This window comes from Rhinopithecus roxellana, chromosome 7 (assembly GCF_007565055.1).
Source record: "Rhinopithecus roxellana isolate Shanxi Qingling chromosome 7, ASM756505v1, whole genome shotgun sequence".
NCBI classification, from domain to species: domain Eukaryota; kingdom Metazoa; phylum Chordata; class Mammalia; order Primates; family Cercopithecidae; genus Rhinopithecus; species Rhinopithecus roxellana.
The window spans coordinates 93,022,145-93,038,065 of record NC_044555.1 but is presented as its reverse complement, the minus strand read 5'-3'; the positions used below and the strand labels follow the sequence as shown (position 1 = coordinate 93,038,065).

The 15,921-nt window shown below is 42.7% G+C and overlaps 1 pseudogene; it reads right to left on the bottom strand.

Moving 5' to 3' along the window:
* Positions 1 to 11,556: 11,556 nt before the first annotated feature.
* Positions 11,557 to 12,099, bottom strand: LOC104655324 (annotated as a pseudogene).
* Between the last annotated feature and the right edge of the window lie 3,822 nt (positions 12,100 to 15,921).

Genomic DNA, 15,921 nt, shown 5'->3' with positions numbered 1-15,921 from the left:
TAAGTCTCACAAGTTCTGATGGTTTTAAAAATGGGAGTTTCCCTGCACAAGCTCTCTCTTTGCCTGCTGCCATCCATGTAAGATGTGACTTGCTCCTCCTTGCCTTCCAACACGATTGTGAGGCCTCCCCAGCCATGTGGAATTGTAAGTCCATTAAACCTCTTTCTTTTGTAAGTTGCGCAGTCTCAGGTATGTCTTTATCAGCAGTGTGAAAATGAACTAATACACCGGGCCATGGTAATCCAAATTTCAGTTATTTTTCATGGGAGTTGCATGATACTTTTGGTTTCTTTGCTGCTGTTTTGTTTGTTTATTTTTGTTTTCAGAGACAGGGTCTCGCTCTGTCACCCAGGCCGGACTGCAGTGGCATGATCATAACTCACTGCAGCCTCCAGCTCCTGGGTTTAAGTGATACTCCCACCTCAGCCTCTGCAGTAGCTAGGACTACAGGCATGTGCCACCACGCCCAGCTAATTTTCAAAATTTTTTTGTAGAGATGAGGTCTCACTGTGTTGCCCAGGCCGGTCTTGAACTCTTGGGCTCAAGCAATTCTCCTCCTGCTTTAGCCTCCCAAAATGTTGGGATTTCAGGCATGAGCCACTGTGCCTGGCACTGCTGGTTTTTTTTTTTTTTTTTGAGACAGAGTATTGCTCTTGTTGCCCAGGCTGGAGTGCAGTGGTGTGATCTTGACTCACTGCAACCTCTGCCTCCTGGGTTCAAGCGATTCTCCTGCCTTAGCCTCCTGAGTAGCTGGGATTACAGGCATGCACCACCACACCTGGATAATTTTTTTTTTTTTTTTTTTTTTTTTTAAGTAGAGATGGGATTTCTCCATGTTGGTCAGGCTAGTCTCGAACTCCTGACCTCAGATGATCTGCCCACCTCAGCCTCCCAAAGTGCTGGGATTATAGGCATGAGCCACCGTGCCTGGCCAGTATTTTTTTTTTTTTTTACACCAGTAGATGGTCCAAGTGTTGGAGTGATACATCTCTAATAACTATCTGAAGACCTACAATTAAAGTCGTAACATTTTTACCACACAGATTCCACCACTATACTTTGTGTAATTGATATACAGCATAATCACCATGTTTTGTTGTAGAGTCCTAGAAATTTGGGCACATGTATAGACTGGTGTGATCACTACCACAATAAGGATCCAGAACTGTTCCCAACTTCTCATGTGCTGTCCTTTTGTAGTCAAGCCCTCCCCAACCCCCACCTGGGCAACCACAGATTTGTTCTCTATCCCTATCGTGTTGCCTTCTAAGAATGTCATATAAATGGAAGCATATAGCATGTAGCCTTTTGAGATTGGCTTTTTCTACTCAGCACAATACCTTTGAGATTTATCCATGTTGTGTTCATCAATAGTTTCTTCCTTTTGATTGCTGGGTAGTATTCCATAGTATGGATGTACCATAATTTGTTTATCCATTGTTTTAGTTTGTGCTGCTACAACAAAATACATGCAACTCAGTAACTTATAAAGAACAAAAATTTATTGCTTACAGATCTGGAAGCTGGAAAGTCCATAACCAAGGTGCTGGCATCTGGTATGGTGAGTCCTTCTTGCTGCACCACCTCATGGCAAAAGGTGGAATAGCAAACTAACCAAATGCAACTTGAAGCCTCTTTTATAAGGGCCTTAGTCCCTTCAATGAAGGAGAAGCCCTAATGGCTTAATCACCTGTTAAAGGCACCACCTCTTGATGCCATCACATTGGCAACACCTTTATTTTGGAGGGGACACATTCAAATGATAGCATCCCTTCATCTGTTGATGGACATTTGGTCTGATTCTGGTTTTTGGCTATTATGAATAATGCTGCTGTGAACATTCATGTACAGGTGTTTGTATGAAAATGCTTCCTTTTATTTACTACCTAAAAAGTAGCATTCTATAGACATATCTTTGGCACTTTGCTTTTTCACTGTGACTTTATTTTAGAAGTCACTCCACTTCAGTTTGTAGAGACTTTTCTCACTTTTTTTTTTTTTTTTACAGCCACATAGTATTCTATTGTATGGAGGTACCATAGCTTATTCAACTATAAACCTATGTATGGACATTTATATTATTTCCAATATTTTGCAATTATAAGCAATGTTGTGATGAATGACCTTGTGCATATGTATCTTTGGATTGTTAGGGGTTTATCTTCATCTACTGTGACACTTAAAAATCCTATTTATAGGCTGGGCATGGTGACTCAGCCTATGATCCCAGCACTTTGGGAGGCCAAGGTAGGAGGATCACTTGAGGCCAGGAGTTTGAGACCAGCCTGGGCAACATAGTGAGATGTCGTCTTTACAAAAAATTTTAAAAATTAGCTGAGTGTGGTGTTGTGCACCTGTAGCCCTAGCTATTGTGCAGGCTGAGGTGGGAGACTCCCTTGATCCCAGGAGTTTGAGGCCCTAGTGAGCTATGCTCTCCAGCCTGAGTGACAGAGCAAGACCTCATCTCTAAAAAATAAAAATAAAAATAAAATAAAATCCCATTTGTAATCACTGACCCACAGTGAGTTTAACAGAAAACAAAACAGAAAGAATGAAGCACAGGCCCAACTTCTAGTAAAAACAATACACACTTTTACCTATTTCCTGTACTAAGGAGTTGTCAACTTTTATAAACCATGTGCTGGTGTACCAATGAAAAAAATGCATTGAAATATATGAACCTTCAAGATACAAGGCCCCATCTTGCTGCTCTGGGTTGTGAAGTATGTCCCAAAATGGCAGTGGTCATTTGCAATGGGCAGATCAAGGAAACATGAGGTGTGCATGCTGGGTTATTGGCCACATGAATGTTGAAATCACTGAGAATGGCAAGGGAAGTTGGAACAAAGAGGACAGAGAGACTGTGAGTGCAGAACTAAATTCTTCACAAATGAGGGTAGTGACTGGGAAGGTGATAGAAGACTGCCACCAGGAATGGGAGAGGATGATACAAGTAGATAGCATGAGCCAAGGAAGAGCTAGAGATTTCTCAGGAGGGAGGAGGAACGAAGATCAGAAAGTGGTCTTGGGGAGCGAGGAGAGCTGGAGCTCCACCTCCTGGCACTCCCTGAGGCATTTAGCTGTTGGGGGGGATGAGAAAATAAACAACTTGGGCTTGAAAGGGGTCAGCAGACAGCCAAGGTTTCAATTACAGCAGGGATGGGGGAAGAATATCTTGAGAGATTTGAGGCTTTGGGATTTAACCCATCATAGACTTGGAGTGCTAACCTTAACTAAAATCTCTCTCAACCTAACCTGCTGATAAGGTCCAGCTGTTGGAGTATGAAGTGTTCTTTTACTTCTAGGTCAGTTAGTATTTGTGGCAGCAATGAAAGGGGGTGCAGTGAGTCACTAGCCTTTTGCTACTGGGGCACTGGTGTTATCGGTAGAGGGTCTTGACTGCAAGCTGTCCAGATTCTTGAAGTTTTGAACAAGTAACTGGACAAAATGCACAGCAAAGCAAGGAAAGAATGAAGCAACAAAAGAATGAAAGCAGGAATTTATTTAAAATGAAAGTGTACTCCACTCTGTGGGAGCGGCAGAGCAGCGGCTCAAGACCCCCGATACAGAAACTTCTTGGGGCCAGATAACCCCTAGAGAGTTCCCATTGGCCACTTGGTGTTCACCCCATGTAAATGAAGTGGTGGCCCACAATCAGAGGCTGAAGTGAAGTTACAAAGGTCATACTCCTATGCAAACATCTGATTGGTGCAACCAATCAGAGGCTAAAGTGAAGTTACAAAGTTGCACTCCTTTGCCTTTTGCAACCAGTGAGAGGTACTTTCAATTTCCCATCTGCCATCCAGAAAAGGTGGGGATTTGGAAAGGGAGTAGCCTCTGGTCCTTTTGTTACTTAGGCATGGAAAGTTAGGGTTTTCCTTTCAATTTAGTTCTAGGAAGTCAGCGTGAAATGGCCTTAGGGTCCATAACTCCAGTCCCTATTCTGCCTCACTGGGAGTGGTTTTCAGTGTCTCTGCTGGGTGTTCTCCAAGGTTGACCTGAGGGCCTGGTTGGAGGGTCACAGGGTGGAGCTCCTCCTACCAGTGTGGCATGCATGGTTCTGGGGTTTAATGTCTGTCCCTAAACCACAGACTAGCCATATCTACCACAATATTGCCATTCTGTTGTTTTTGCATATAATTTGCATGAGATTTTGTTGCATTTAAAAGATGTCAAAGGAAAACGCTGACTGACTACTTAGCTAGACTTCACCAGACAGCAGTCCTTGCTGTTGACTTCTTAGCTCTGCAGATCCAGAAATTCAGCTTTATCAGGGTACCCTGCAGCAAGCAGGCTCAGAAGGCTGACTCTTAATAACTACCAGTCACTCCTTGTTCTCCTTTGTTGGTTTTTCCTCATCTCCATGACCTCTAAAATATTCAAGTGCTCCAGGCTCACTCCTTGAGCTTTTTCTCCATTTAAACTGATTTCCATGCTGATCTCATCTAGTCTCATGGGTTTAAATGTCATCTATGTCCTGATGACTCCCAAATATATACTGTAGTGTTCCCTCATCTGAAGTTTCATGTTCCTCAGTTTCAGTTACCTGTGGTGAACTACAGTTTGCAAATATTAAATGGAAAATTCCAGAAATAAACAATTCGTAAGTTTTAAATTATGCACCATTCCGAGTAGTGTGATGAAATCTTGCTTTGTCCCACCTGGGATGTGAATCATCCCTCTGTCCAGTGTACCCAAGTTGTCCATGATACCTGCCTGTTGGTCTCTTAGTAGCTCTCTCAGTTATCAGGTGGAAAAACAGTATATATGTTGGGTTCAATACTATCCATGTTTTCAGGCGTCCACTGGGGATCTTGGAATAGTTCTGCAAATAAGAGAGGACTACTATATCTCCAGTTTGGACTTCTCCCCAAACTCTGGATTCCCATGTCCAGATACCCCCTTAATAGCTCCACTTTTATATTTCATACACATCTCAATCATGAAGTGTCTCAAATGAGACCCCTGATCTACCCCATCAAATCTGTACCTCCCTAACCTTCCCCATCTTGGCAAATGGAAACCTCATTTTTTTTTTTTTTTTTTTTGAGACACAGTCTTACTCTATCACCCAGGTTGGAGTGCAGTTGTGCGATCTTGGCTCACTGCACACTCTGCCTCCTGGGCACAAGCAATTCTTGTGCCTCAGCCTCCTGAGTAGCTGGGACTACATGTGCGCACCACCATGCCTGACAAATTTTTGTATTATTAGTAGAGACAGGGTTTCACCATGTTGACCAGGCTGGTCTCGAACTCCTGACCTCAGGTGATCCACCCACCTCGGCCTCCCAAATTGCTGGGATTACAGGCATGAGCCACCGCACCTGGCGGAAGCTTCATTCTTGTAGTCATGGTTGACACCCCTTTTTCTCTTTAAAAACTATCATCCATCACCTGCACTATTGGGATTATCTCTTAATGGGTCTTTCTGCTTCACCATTGCCCTCTTACACTGTATTCTCAAATCTGCAATTAGAATGATTGATCCTTTTAATTTTTTTTTTTTTTAATCAAGACAGAGTCTTACTCTGTGGCCCAGGCTGGAGTGCAGTGGCATGATCTTGGCTCACTGCCACCTCCACCTCCTGAAAGCAATTCTCCTGCCTCAGCCTCCCGAGTATCTGGATTACAGGCACCTACCACCACGCCCAGCTAATTTTTGTATTTTTAGTAGAAACGGGGTTACACCATGTTGGCCAGGCTGGTCTCGCACTCCTGACCTCGTGATCCTCCCACTTCGGCCCAAAGTGCTGGGATTACAGGCGTGAGCCACCGCATACGGCCAACTGATCCTTTTAACATGAAAGTCAGATGGTGTCACTTCACTGTTCGGAACCCTCCGATGACTCTACATCTCAAAGTAAAATCCAAAATCCTAACATTGCTCTGCAAGGCCCTACACAATCTTTCCCTCATTCCCCCACTGTCCCCACATTATCTCTCTGACCCCTCACCACTACTCTCCCCTGCGTTCTCTCCACTTCAGTCACACTGGCCTTTCTGCTGATCCATAAACAAGCCAGGCACTCCCTACCTCAGGCCTCTGCACTTGGTGTCTCTTCTGCTTGGAATGTTTTTCCATAGCATCTGAATGGCTACTTTCTTCACCCCCTTCAGAGATTTTCTCAAATGTCTTCTTCTCAGGGAGGCCTGAATACTCTGTTTAAAATTGTAGCCCCCACCTTGGTACATCCTGTCCCCCTTCCCTGCTTTCTTGTTCTCTATAGAATTTACCACTATCCATCTGATACACTGTATATTTTTCTTCAAAAACCTCTCTCTTTCTCTCTTTTTTTTTTTTTGAGGTGGAGTCTTGCTCTGTTGCCCAGGCTGGAGTGCAGTGGCACGATCTTGGCTCACTGCAACCTCTGCCTCCCGGGGTCAAGTGATTCTCTTGCCTCAGCCTCCTGAGTAGTTGGGATTACAGGCATGCGCCTGTCATGCGCCTGTAACCACATCTGGCTAATTTTTTGTATTTTTAGTAGAAATGGGGTTTCACCATGTTGTCCAGGCTGTTCTCAAACTCCTGACCTCAAGTCATCCGCCCACCTCACCCTCCCAAAGTTCTGGGATTACAGGCATGATCCACCACTCTGGGCCAAAATCTGTCTCTCTTTAGCCTACTAAGATGTGAGCTCCATGAGGGCAGAAGTTTTATCTGGTATACTTCCATATTTTTGGCATTTAAAACTGTAGCCTACTAGGCACTCAATAAATATTTATTAAATATATGAATGAATGAATGAATGAATGATTCTACTCATAAGATACAGATATGTATGAACCAAAATGTCTGTTTATTAATTGACAGTGAGAACTATAACTGTTAAGCAGACCTGAATACTCACATAGGATATTCAGGGAACCCTCTTCGCTTTAGGGAAGTCTTAAGGGGCTATCACACTGCAATAAGAAGTTAGTATAAAACACAGCCTTAGAGCAAAGGGAAATATTAAAATACTCTTCATAGGTCGTTCTGTTTTATTTTCTTTTTTTAAATGGACCTGACATTGTGAGCATATCTTCACAGGTAATTCTACCAATCCATCTTCACTTTAGGAATATTCCTTCCAATTAGAATTGTAATATTCATAGAAGCTGCTCTGGGATCACTCCTGCACAGGGCTCTTTGGCTTTCTTTTATCCAGTTTCTTTTTTTTTTTTTTTGGGATGGAGTTTTGTTCTTGTTGCCCAGGCTGGAGTGCGCTGGTGGGATCTTGGCTCACTGCAACCTCTGCCTCCTGGGTTCAAGTGATTCTCCTGTCTCAGTCTCCCGAGTAGCTGGGATTACAGGCGCCCGCCACCATGCCCAGCTAATTTTTGTATTTTTCATAGAGACAGGGTTTTACCATGTTGGTCAGACTAGTTTCGAACTCCTGACCTCAGATGATCTGCCCGCCTCGGCCTCCCAAAGTAATGGGATTACAGGCGTGAGCCACCGCGCCTGGCTCTTTTATCCAGTTTCTATGTAGCAGAAACACAGATAACTTTTAAGTTTTGCACTTGAGCAAATGGGTGGATGGTGATGTAATTAATTGAGATAGAGAAGGAATTTAAGGTTATTGATGACTTTATGTGAGTAACTTAGACTGAAGGTGATGTGTCAGGATAAACTATAAAGAGTAAAAGCTTAGGTAAATCCAACTTTAGAGCTTGTTTCATGTTTTCAAACTGTTATATCAAAAGAAAAGTCTATTATGCCAGAGACTATCCACCAATATCTACATGCTCCCTTACATTTCCAGGCTTTCTTTTTGCCTAAGTGGAACCATGTGGTTTTGTTTTGGCGAGGGAACATGTGTAGGATTGATAACTGCCATTTCTAGGCCTGACCCATGTAATACCCTTCATGATTTTTCATGCTATTAATAAATCTCTTTGCTGTTGTACAGCAGGAAGCAAAGGACTCTGAAATGGTGGAACATGATGCAAGGAACCTGTGTCCTTGGGTTTCCCCTCAGAGGACAACCACCCTGGACAGTTGCTCATACAGGAACCATCTCATGAGACTTTGTGTGAGTGAAAAATCAACCTTTGGTTAAGCCAATGAAATTTCAGTGTTTCTTTGTTACCGCAGCAGATTCTAGTCTACCTGACTGTCTCTGTTTGTGTTGGTATACAGAAATATCTGACTGGGTGCAGTAGCTCATGCCTGTAATCCCAGAACTTTGGGAGGCCAAGGCGGGCAGATCACTTGAGGCCAGGAGTTGGAGACCAGCCTGGCCAACATAGTAAAATCCTGTCTCTACTAAAAATACAAAAAATTAGCCAGGTGTGTGCCTGTAGTCCCAGCTACTTGGGAGTCTGAGGCACAAGAATCACCTGAGCCCAGGAGGCAGAGGTTGCAGTGAGCCAAGATCATGCCACTGCACTCCAGCCTGGGTGACAGAGTCAGACTCTGTCTCAAAAACAAAAACAAAAACAAAAACAAACAAAAAGACCAGCCTGGCCAACGTGGCGAAACCCCGTCTCTACTAAAAATACAAAAACTTGGCTGGATGTGGTAGTGCACACCTGTAGTCTCAGCTACTCGGGAGACTGAGGCACAAGAATCGCTTGAGTCTGGGAGGCAGTGGTTGATTGCAGTGAGTTGAGATTGTGCCACTGCACTCCAGCCTGGGTGACAGAGTGAGACTCTGTCAAACAAACAAACAAACAAACAAAAAAAAAAAAAAAAAAAAAAAAGAGAAAGGAAAGAAAGAAAAAGAAATATCTGAGCTAATAAAGAAAAGAGGTTTGTTTGGCTCATGGTTCCACGGGCTGGAATGTTGGGCCTCTTGGTAAAAGCCTCAGGCTGCTTCCACTCATGGCAGAAGGCAAAGGGGAGCCAGTGTGTGCAGAGATCACATGGAGAGAGAGGAAGCAAGGGAGAGAAGGGGGAGGTATCAGTCTCTTTATAACAACCAGCTCTCATGAGAAGTAATAGAGTGAGAACTCACTCACCACTTCCCTCCCTAGGGCATTAATATATTTATGAGGGATTTGCCCCATTACTCAAAGATCTCCTAATAGGCCCCATCTCCAACACTGGGGGTCAAATTTCCACATGAGTTTTGGGGGAGCAAACATCCAAATGGTAGCACTAACTAACACATCTACACACTGTTGACCACAAGAAAGCCTCCTCTACTTGAGCTACACATGAAGATTATGGGAAGCACTTAATGCTTGACAGTTATGTTAAAGTTTTTTTTTCCAGCTTTGTTATGAGCTTAGGGTAATGACCATATATAACTACTTTTGCTCAAGGAAGTCACTGACTTCCCTAAGGAAAATTCATCACTTGACTGAGTTTCAAGAAAAATCTTGTGTCTTTCTGGAACAAAAACCCTTAATCTGAATGATCATAAGCATGATTAGGATTAACTTTACGCAGCCCAAATGTATGCTTATATGATAAGCTTCATCGGTGTTCTATCCTGTCAGATAAACTGAATGCAATGATTACAAAAACTGTAGCTGCAGCACACATGCCTTTTTTTTTTTTTTTTTGAGATGGAGTCTCATGCTCTGTCCCCCAGGCTGGAGTGCAATGGCACGATCTCGGCTCCCTGCAACCTCCACCTCCTGGGTTCATGCCATTCTCCTGCCTCAGCCTCCGGAGTAGCTGGGACTACAGGCACGTACCACCACGCCTGGGTAATTTTTTGTATTTTTAGTAGAGACGGGGTTTCACCATGTTAGCCAGGATGGTCTCGATCTCCTGACCTTGTGATCTGCCCCCCTCATCCTCCCAAAGTGCTGGGATTACAGGTGTGAGCCACCGCGCCAGGCAGCACACATGCCTTGATGAAGATTGTGAGGCTGTGGTATTAAATGGTTTTCATTATCTGATTTTCCTAGTTGTGAATTAAACTGAAGAACTTGCTGAAAACATTTTGATCATAATGAAGAGACTCTTGAAATGCTTGATTAAGTGTATTCTAAAGAATTTCCCCAACGTGGATGGCAGTGGTGAGTGACTAATTGTGTCTATTTGGGTCTTCTAGGAAGCAGATGCTAATAAGGAGTTAGGAATGCAGGATGTTGATTGTGACTAATACCTGTGAAAGATAAAAGGGCAGAGAGCAAGATTGGGTAGGAAAGGCATTCAAACTACGATGCATTATCTGACACATGTGAAAGGATAAAGGGTGGAAACAGAATTGGGCAGAGTTGCCTTAGATTTTAAGGCAAATATGACAAAGTCTTGGTCTCAACCCAGTGGGGAGTTCTGGAGGAAAGACTGCCTCTTAAAAGAGTCTCACATTGGGCAGAAGTGGCCAGGCCCTAGAACTGCCACCTTTCTTAGTTATTGACTGGAGGCTGCCCAGGGAAAGCATGGTTTTGTCAAGAATACTGCAGCCAGTCTTGGAAGGTCCTGCAACCTGAGGCTGTAAGCTTAACTTCACTCCTCATAGTTTCATGGCAAAGTCTTTCTTGATGGGAGCTCTGAGCTATGCAGCTCCATGCTTGCCACAGTCCACCCTTGGTGTTGCCTGGATTAACTTCAGAGTTCCTGTTCAGAATTCCTGTGAACCTCTGTCTTCCTGAGGGAAGACTTAGAAGAGGAGGTTAGTGGGAAGAACTACAGCTCATCTTGCTGCAGTTGGTCTCAGGGCTGCCACTAGGTTTCATTTTCTTCCTTCTCTACAATCCATTCTATATTTGTACTGATTTTCTGCCTGCTTAGTCTATCCATTGTTGACAGAGGGGTGTTGAAATCTCCAATGATAATAGTAGATGTATCTAGTTCTTCTTGCAGTTCTATCAGTTTTTGTCTCATTTATTTTGATGCTTTGTTGTTAGGTGCATACACGTTTTAAAATTGTAGTTTTCTTGAGACTTGACCCCCATGATGCCCCATTTTATTTTATTATTTTTCAGAATTGTAAAATTTTATTTTCCACACGTCAACATTCTTATTAATACAGCTTGATTGAAAAAAATTCTGACCATAAGCATGTTGATTATTTCCCTTTGGAACTGGTGAAGTCAGAAAAATAAAATATTTATTTTGAATATATAGCATCCAAAATATTCACTTAATGTGGCCTTATCTGTTTATATTCAAAGGCTTTCTTCCCTCAAAATAAAGGTTCTAAGATAAATTCAAGATTCCTTTGAATGAAAAAAAGAAAACCAGCTGGGCACAGTGGCTGAGGCCTGTAATCCCAGCACTTTGGGAGGCCAATGTGAGCGTTTCACTCCCAGGAGTTCAAGACCAGCCTGGGCAACATAGGGAGACCCTGTCTCCACAAAATTTACAAAAAATTAGCTGGGTGTAGTGGCACGCTCCTGTGCTCCCAGCTACTCAGAAGGCTGGGGTGGAAAGATTGCTGGAGCCAGGGAGGTTGAGGCTGCAGTAAGCCAAGATTGCACCACTGCACTCCAGCCTGGGTGACAAAGTGAGACCCTGTCTCGAAAAACAAAAACAAAACCTTCTAAAACAGTGAGCTTACAAAATACAACACACTGCTAGACACACTTAGTGGTAACGTGAAAGTATATTCACTGAAAAGAAAATTTGAAGCATGACCATAAACCTTTTTGAAAAACCATGATATGCCCTTTACTTCATTTGTTTTTAGCTATTTTATAAATACCAAGAGAAATTGGACACAGTTTATGATGAAACTTAGAAAAATTTCTTTTTCCATAAAATAAGCATGTAAGTCTTTCCCTTTGGCTTCTTCTTCCATTCCTCCTTCCCTGTGCTGAAGAGATACTGAGTTCTTCCAGATTTTTGCTTAGCTGGGTGGTTTCCAAACTCAATGGACTCTTCAGATAGGTAGTTCCTGCACAGGGTTTTCCTGTCACTGGATCTATGACTTTTCCAACGTTGAAAACTATCTCAGCCTGTTCATGTTTCACATGCTTTGTTCGTGGAACAGGTAAAGCTTTGAGAAGCACAATATCCCCAATTGTGCACTGCTGAAGGGCATTGTGAGCAAAGTAGGTTTTTCTCTTATTATAATGCTTTAATAAATAGGGATCCAGAACAAGCCTGGTCACTCTCACTTTAGCAGTCGTTTGCATTTTTGTCCAAGTCACCTTCCCCACAATCCATTTGGCATGGATGGATGAACAAACCATGGACATTATGTGGCTATGGTCACCTCCGCCACTACTGTGCAGCCACCTGACCTGTGGAGTGCCAGTTGCAGCATGATCCCCATTTTATTCTTGATGACATTCCTTGTTCTGAAACCTACTTTATCTGATAGAAATATAACTACCCCAACTTTCTTTTGGTTAGTGTTTTTTTTTTCTTTTTGTATATCTGTGGCTATCTTTTTACTTTATTTTTAATTTTTTTGTAGAGATGGAGTCTCACTGTGTTGCCCAGGCTGGTCTCAAACTCATGGGCTCAAGCAATCCTCCCGCCTCAGGCTCTCAAAGAGCTGGGATTACAGGTGTGAGCCACCATACCTTTGACTTTTAATATGTCTCTGTCTTTATATTAAATGTGGGTTTCTTATAAACAGTATGTAATTGGGTCTTATTTTCTTATCCACTATGACAATCTCTGTCTTTTAATTGGTGCATTTAAACCATTCACATTTAAAGTGACTTTGATATAGTCAGACTAATATCTACCATTTTGATAACTATTTTCTTTCGTATATTTATTTAAATTGATACATATTAGATGTACATATTTTTGGGATACATGTGATAATTTGATGATTTGATGCATTTACATAATCGGATCAGGGTAATTGGAATATCCATCACCTTAAACATAAATCTTTTTGTTGAATTATTCTCTTCTAGCTATTTTCTTTTTTTATTGTCATTATTTTTATTATACTTTAAGTTCTAGGGTACAAGTGTACAACGTGCAGGTTTGTTACATATGTATACATGGACCGTGTTGGTGTGCGGCACCCATTAACTCGTCATTTACGTTAGGTATATCTCCTAATGCTATCCCCCCCCCACCCCACAACCGGCCCCAGTGTGTGATGTTCCCCTTCCTGTGACCAAGTGTTCTCATTGTTCAGTTCCCACCTATGAGTGAGAACATGCGGTGTTTGGTTTTCTGTTCTTGCAATAGTTTGCTGAGAATGATGGTTTCCAGCTGCATCCATGTCCCTACAAAGGACATAAACTCATCCTTTTTTATGGCTGCATAGTATTCCATGGTGTATATGTGCCACATTTTCTTAATCCAGTCTGTCATTGATGGACATTTGGGTTGTTTCCAAGTCTTTGCTATTGTGAATAGTGCCGCAATAAACATACGTGTGCATGTGTCTTTATAGCAGCATGATTTATAATCCTTTGGGTATATATCCAGTAATGGGATGGCTGGGTCAAATGGCATTTCTAGTTCCAGATCCTTTTTTTTTTTTTTTAATACTTTAATTTCTAGGGTACATGTGCACAATGTGCAGGTTTGTTACATATATATACATGTGCCATGTTGGTGTGCTGCACCCATTAACTCATCATTTACATTAGGTATATCTCCTAATGCTATCCCTACCCCCTCCCCCCTCCCCACAATAGGACCCAGTGTGTGATGCTCCCCTTCCTGTGTCCAAGTGATCTCATTGTTCAATTCCCACCTATGAGTGAGAACATGCAGTATTTGGTTTTCTGTTCTTGCAATAGTTTGCTGAGAATGATGGTTTCCAGCATTCTCAGCTGGATGATTCCAGGACACGAACTCATCCTTTTTTATGGCTGCATAGTACTCCATGGTGTATATGTGCCACATTTTCTTAATCCAGTCTGTCATTGATGGACATTTGGGTTGGTTCCAAGTCTTTGCTATTGTGAATAGTGCCACAATAAACATACGTGTGCATGTGCCTTTATAGCAGCATGATTTATAATCCTTTGGGTATATACCCAGTAAGGGGATGGCTGGGTCAAATGGCATTTCTAGTTCTAGATCCTTGAGGAATCTCCACACTGTCTTCCACAATGGTTGAACTAGTTTACAGTCCCGCCAACAGTGTAAAAATGTTCCTATTTCTCCACATCCTCTCCAGCGCCTGTTGTATCCTGACTTTTTAATGACTGCCATTCTAACTGGTGTGAGATGGTATCTCATTGTAGTTTTGATTTGCATTTCTCTGATGGCGAGTGATGATGAGCATTTTTTCATGTGTCTGTTGGCTGTATAAATGTCTTCTTTTGAGAAGTGTCTGTTCATATCCTTTGCCCACTTTTTGATGGGGTTGTTTGCTTTTTCTTGTAAATTTGTTTGAGTTCTTTGTAGGTTCTGGATATTAGCCCTTTGTCAGATGAGTAGATTGCAAAAATTTTCTCCCATTCTGTAGGTTGCCTGTTCACTCTGATGGTAGTTTCTTTTGCTGTGCAGAAGCTCTTTAGTTAAATTAGATCCCATTTGTCAGTTTTGGCTTTTGTTGCCATTGCTTTTAGTGTTTTAGACATGAAGTCCTTGCCCATGCCTATGTCCTGAATGGCATTGTCTAGGTTTTCTTCATCTCTTTTTGAGATGGAGTGTCGCTCTGTCATCCTAGCTGGAGTGCAGTGGCGCAATCTCAGCTTACTGCAACCTCTGCCTCCCGGGTTCAAGCAATTCTCCTGTCTCAGCTTCCCGAGTAGCTGGGACTACAGGTACATGCCACCACACCTGGCTAATTTTTGTATTTTTAGTAGAGATGGAGTTTCACCATATTGGTCTGGCTGGTCTTGAACTCCTGACCTCAGGTGATCCACCTGCCTCGGCCTCCCAAAGTGCTGGGATTACAGGCGTGAGCCACTGCACCCGGCCTCTTCTAGGTATTTTGGAATGTACAGTTGATTCACATTAACTTTAGTCACCGTACTGATGATTGAAAACCAGGTCTTATTTCTTCTAAGTGTGTATTTGTGCCCATTTTTATAACTGTTTTCTATTTATTGCTCTTGTTCTTTGTTTTTTCCCCATCGTCTTTTTCTGCCTTTCCTGGTTTAAATTGAGCTTTTTGTATGATTCCATTTTATCTCCTCTCCTAATGTATCAGTTGCAATGGTTGCCCTATAGCTTATAATATACATTTTAATTAATTAATTTATTTTTGAGACCGGGTCTCACTTTGCCACCCAGGCTGGAGTGCAGTGGCTCGATCTTGGCTCACTGCAGCCTCGACCTCCTGGACTCAAGTGATCCTCCTACCTCAGCCCCCCAAGTAGCTGGAACTACAGATGTGTGCCATGGTGCCTGGCTAATTTTTGTGTTTTTTTGTAGAGACAAGTTTTCACCGTGTTGGCCAGGCTGGTCTCAAACCCCCGAGCTCAAGCGATCCTCCTGCCTCAGCTTCCCAGTGTCAGGATTACAGACATGAGCTACCATGCCCAGCCTATAACGTACATTTTTAACTAATGTAAGTCAGCCTTCAACTAACACTATAAGGCTTCATGAGTAGTTCAGGCACCTTATGACAGAGTATTTCTAATTCTTACTTACCATGTCTCTGACCTCCAAAATGCTCTGGTGGCATCTGTAGCGTATAGTTCAATGGGACTCCTGCTATGCCCCTGGCAAGAGTGTGCCAGCCTCTTATACTGTAGAGCCCCAGATTGTGGAGACTGAAAGCACAATGTCTTGCTACTAGTAGGTTATTGAGAATGATGGTACTCCTGCTTTCACCCCTTGGTTCCTGTACCCATGTATTTTTACTCTTGGTGAGATGTTGCCATATAGAGTTCTCTAATTTAGTGCTTACACTGCATCCTGGAGGATGCTACCACATCTTTGCAGCATGTTGTTTCTGAGCTGGTGCTTCAGCTGCTCCTTGCCATTCCATTGCTCTGTCAGGCCAGCTACTTATGAATGGTGTGGAATGTGACATGCCTAGGGGATCCTGTGGTCACAGGCACACTCCCAAACTTCCTTTGCTATGAAATAAATTCCCTGTTTGGATGCTGTGCTGTGTTGGATTCCATGGTGTGGATCAGGTACTCCTTAACCCCTGTATGGTG